Raw genomic sequence first — 6,000 nt, 5'->3', positions numbered from 1 at the left:
ATTGGGCAATGTTCTAATACAGATTTATTACGGCTGTATTGTTAATTAGATTAATTTATATAATACAAGTCTTTAAAAACAACTCCGCTGTACTATAATATCTATTTATCTTAAGCTGACCCGTTTTTATCGCTTCTATCACTTTGTTTTTATAGTCTCAGTTGCGGTTTGCGCTTGATATTAAAGAACGGATATCTCCACATTTTATTTCTGTATACTCGAGAAAAATCTTTACTTACTTAAGAACCTTTAAAATAATAAAACTTTAAGATGTTGATGAAAAAATATTTTTAATTTTATTTCAGTCAACTTCATCGATAGTGTTTTTTACAAAAAAAAACAGTTTGAAGCTAAACAAATTTAATGCTGGCTCTAAACATTAAATTATAGTCTTATTAGAAATTACAAACAAATTAAAACTATATTAATCTAAAAGCAGGGCTTATAAACTCGATATTAGTGATTCTAGTCAACTTTTCGATCCATTTTCCTAAAAGCACTTTTTAAAATTGAGAATTAAAACATTATTTAGATCAAGAACTCATTATTTAAAACTTTATAAATGCCCTAAGTATATTAAACTAGCTTTTACCCGCGACTCCGTCCGCGCGGAATAAAAAATAGAAAACGGGGTAAAAATTATCCTATGTCCGTTTCCTGGTTCTAAGCTGCCCACTGCCCACTAATTTTCAGTCAAATCGATTCAGCCGTTCTTGAGTTATAAATAGTGTAACTAACACGACTTTCTTTTATATATATAGATAGATTATAATATTTATTTTACATGTCGTAATACAATTCGGACTCTCTTGATTGAAGTATGTATTAACAAAAACAGTTTGAATGATTGATTACTGCTTGAGAGATAAGTTCAGAATCATTAACTTTAGCAGACTGAATATCCCATTATGCCGACGTACTTCACTTTGTACGTCTTTTGACTTTCCTCAGCTGTAGCCAAAGAACGCCCACATTTCTTTATCCACTTTGATAGACGTATTATTTTTTCTCTTATATAATGTTTATCTTACATTATTTTCAAGTTGCTTTTGTTGTTGAAGACTATGGGATAAATTATTCTATATTTTTAAATACTTTATTATGACCGAAATGTTATTTATTTCCATTCAATATTAAATTTGCCTCTAATATAGAATTATAATATTTATATTGTAATTTCTTATATCCAAACATGAAAATGACCAAATAATTATAATCCTTATTATTATTTTTTAAGTCTCCGTCTTCTTAATAAAATACAAGTTTACCTAAAGTTTCACTTAATTTTACCTTTAATGAGTCCGCCGAGGAAACTTTTTATTAGTTTTCAACAAACTAAAATATTAATAAATATGAATAAAAGCTAACGAGGTTTTCGTTAGCTTTTATTCCAATAATTAAAGTTCAAATTTACAGCACTATTTCAATTTAAAATTCTGTAAACTGAAACAGGAGAGCTAAAGTTATAATTTAAAATATTTTAATGTCCTTGGTTTTACTTTTACTAAATAGGTTTTAATTAATTTCAGTTAAATTAAGTTTAATCTATTGTGTATATTATTTTAAACAAATCTTTAATCTTTCTATTCCTATATGCAATATGTATGATAATATTCACTAACTTAAATTGAAAATAATAGGTTGACATAAAAGCGAAAAATTACAAGTCATTTTCTTAAAATTTTGTCGTTTCATTTAACGTCGTGTCTTAAGTGGATATCTTCTATCTTCTGTAGGGTTATTAATATTATCTGCAAATTAATGGCAAGTGGCTCTAAAATTTATATTATATTCTAAAATTTATATCAATTATAGCAGCCTTTGAATTAGCTTTCTAATTAATGACTAATCATTAATTTTTGGTATTGCATTGTATTCGCTGAAAAAATGTTGGAATGTTTATAAAATAGTTTATAAATTAATTACTATATGGAATAAGATAATTTTTTAAAAGTATGTTAACGGAAAAAGTGTTAAAAAGTTTTAAGAGAATTATAAATGTAATTTAATTTATTAATTCAGCTCTGACTTTCCAATATTCTAAATATTTGATTTCCCTCAATTAGTAATGTCAAATTTAATAGATTTTATAAAAACTTCTTTTGTAATTTTAACTATTGAAGAAATTTAAAATGGAAATCATGTTTTAGAATGAAATGGCTTTTACTCGACCCTCTGATAGACTTAATTTGCTGAAGTTGAAACCGCGGATAATATTATCCTTTAAGTCCCTTTCGAATTTTCGTTTTAATAAGTTTATTTTCTAAACGATTATACAATTACCGGAAAACAAATGAAGTACGAAATTCAAAGGCACTGCGACATTTAAATAAAGAACATTTTAACGGTTGTAACCATTTAAATTTATTCTCAGTTTACATGGACCTTTACATATTTGAAATTTAAATATGGGATTTAAAATACAACAAACAATTGTACCCAGAATCCACATTAAAACGATTACTGACCCTCTTTTTAACCACTTAAATGTATTAATAAACGAAATATAAAATAAAATATGATCGTGAGAGAATAAGAAAGAACCATCTCCCGATTACTCTTCTAAGTAAACAATGTCTGAGATATACAAGTGGCATTAATCCCGTATACAATTCTCATAACTCTCGGTTATAAAAAGCTAACGGGCATGCTTAATGTAAAACCTCTTAAGCTTACCCTCGGAGTAAATTGCGAATAACAGAAATAACTTTATTCCGCCGGTAAAATTAATTTAGAGCTTGTTAAGTCGCGCCACATCGCACCGCTGGCTTGACCTTTTCCTACTTTCAAAGAAGTGCATTGTTAAGCGACTTCTAACTTTTTATTAAAAAGCATTTCCCCCTTTCCTCTAAAAGAAATACTGTTTATCGGTAATTAAGTTAAAAAAAAGGTTTAAAATCATAGACTCAGTTACTCGTAAACTGAGGAAGGAAAGAAAGATACGAGAAGATTTAAAAATTTCAATCCCTTTTTAACATTTGAGTGAATACGTAACGTTCACAAAAAAGCATGTCGTTTCTTTAGTAAACTTTTTTACCAAAAATGATGTATTATATCTTAAAAGTTTTATGAAAAGTGTAAAATAATTGTAAAGTAATTTAGTATTAAATTTGCCATGCTTATTGAAGGGATATAAAATTCAATTAACATGTCAATAAACTGTCATTGTCACTTCGAATTATTGTAAGTATCAAGAATGACTTGTATTAAGATAAGTTTATGGAAGCATCACTTTATATCACTTATTACTAAAAAAACTTGTCTTATTATTTTTTATTTATAAAACGTATTACTATCACGACGTATCAATAATAGACATCATCTTCTTAATCCTATATAATAAGGATTTTTAAAATAACTTCTAATATAATTATTTATCAGAAAATCTTTAAAGAAAATAACTTGAACTATGTCAATAAATGAACATCGTTATGAATGTGCCAAAAAAAGGGAGAAAAAATAAGTAAAAGTGGCCATATTTGTGACCATGACCTCGCGAGGTCGGGAGAGATTAAGGATTTCCGTTTTGCGTGATTCCGCAACTTTTTTTCACACCCTACATATACAGACAAATATGCATTGATCAAAGCTTAGCCCCTACCATTATATAACATAATCTAACTTATAAAAAATATTTACTACGATAAAGATTTCCCTTGGGTACCTAAAGTAAGGAAATGTAGGATCTATCAAATACTATAAATACGTTTTATTTTTGCATGTTAATTTTCAATAAAAGAAGAAGTAATAATAAATAGAAAGTAATGGAAACTTTTTGGCTATGACCAGTGAAAAAAGCTTTTATTAATTTAAATTATAATATTCAATCTTAGATAATTCACATGCCATTTTTTGTTCATGTGTAGTTTAGGTAATTAGACACTTGGCGAATGAATCTCGACATACATTTACACGAGCCTTACAGGTCACAGGTGTCGCTAACAGAAATCCCAAATTCATTATAATATTCAAATGAATTCGTTTGTTCAACTCTGCTTCCAATATTTCCATGCAAATTTCGTGTTATACTGATCGAATTGAATTTAAGATTTAACACGTAGTTTCCTGAACTCAACCTTGATTCGACTTATATTTTACCTTCAGCTTGTATCTTTATTGACAGAAATCTACAATTGATACAAGTTATTCCTTTTTTAATCTTTTTGGGACTTTTTTCCATACAGTACATGTCAATCCCAAAGTGCCTTTCTCTCGGTTTATGAAACTAGCTGTAATAATCTTACAGCTGTGTTTGAAGTCAGGTCCGATAAAACTTGAATAATGAGGCCAAAATCAGACATTTTGAGCTTCAACTCTGGAAACAGCAGATCGCGCTCCCGTCTGTTCCACTGATACTCCGACAGCAAATGTTGGATATACGCAGATGACGTTTTTCTCATCAGAAATCCAAAACTCGCTGTTGCATAGTGTACTTGTACATAATAATTGAAAGAAGCGAGTTTCCTGTATTTCGAGGATACTCATGATATTATTTTATTCCTTCTTATTCCATTTTCTTTGAGAATATTTTATTTTGGAGTCTATTTCTTTTTTTTTTGTCATTTTTTTTTCTATTTTAATTAGCTACCTCGACAAAGCGATATTCTTTCTGTAAAATGAAATAAAATAATCGCAAGTTTTCTCCTTATTGTAGTAACATATGTAGACATTTAAAAATGATCTTTCCTAACGAACTTGGAAACCTGAGTAGACCTGAAATTATTAATGATTGAAAGCGAGACAGATCGATATAAAAAGCAGGTTAAGATCCAAGAGCGGGTGAAATGTTCCCGCAGAGTATATTTTAAACCGAAATGTGTCTCTGAATGTATTGTGTCGCAACGACTACCTCGGAATTAGGTCGCGTTTCTTTCCTCTTTAGCTATTACTTTTATGGTTCTTTTTAATGAAAATGTGTTGTAAACTGAATAACTCTCCTAAAATAACGAAAAGATATACAACACAAAATTAATTGAATATCAGATCCGATATTAAAACACTAAAAAACTAATGAACCGATTTTAATATTTTCGTTTAATTAAATTAATTGAAAAACAACTTAAAAGAGTCTTTTGTCAATAATACCCAACCAAAAACATTAAATAACATTTAAGTTAGACACAAAGTACCAATCCCCTTATTGTTCCTTGAAGAATTAATTCGGCTAACAAAGGCGTATTCAGACAATCACAACTAGTGTATTCAAACAGACGGTGTTGTTTGTAAGCACTGTGTAATTCCCTCAGTCCGCTTTGTCCCCGGCAGCCGGCAGCCCGCAGCTAGACGTCTCTGTGTTGCCAACAATGTTGCTAATTTCAATTGTAATCACTACCACGTAACCGTTCTGCATAAATCCAGAAGATGAGATAACGTTGATGAAATTTTTCTGCATTTAAAATATTGATTTGATTGAATTGCTTTATATTCAATACCTACTATTACTACTATTACACTCATACACTACAGTCATTCATTATGAATTACTGTAGTGTATGAGTAATGAATTAAGAAATATTTGTGTATAATTTTTCTCAAAATAATATCATTTATATTTGTAAAAGGGTTAACGTACATTGCTCTACTTGTCGTCCAACCGGCACCGCCTCGCCTCGACATCGCCGCGGTGCTCACGCGCTGCAGCCACGCCGCTGACTCGATACCGCCGATTGAGTGGGATAAGAGTATAAAATGAATCAGAGTTTAATTAACCTTAAGCTCCGATTAGTTTATTGTAGTGTTGTAAGCGTGAAAATAAAAATAATTAAGGTTAAATTTAAGGCTACATTTTTTTGGTAACTCAGAGAAAATTAATGTTTGCTAAGGATTTGCAAAGATACTACCGAATAGAAATTAAACAAAAAATCAAAGTAAAATCAACGTACTTTAGATGTTAAAGGCAATCTTAAGAGCACTTAAAAATAATTTAATTCCAAGCGCTCTTAAAACACGTAATGAGCTAGACTCAGCTAGCGGAGAGATACTTGAATATGGTGGATAGAA

The sequence above is a fragment of the Papilio machaon genome, chromosome 5, assembly GCF_912999745.1.
Source record: "Papilio machaon chromosome 5, ilPapMach1.1, whole genome shotgun sequence".
Classification (NCBI taxonomy): Eukaryota; Metazoa; Arthropoda; class Insecta; order Lepidoptera; family Papilionidae; genus Papilio; species Papilio machaon.
Note: the sequence above shows the minus strand (reverse complement) of the source record.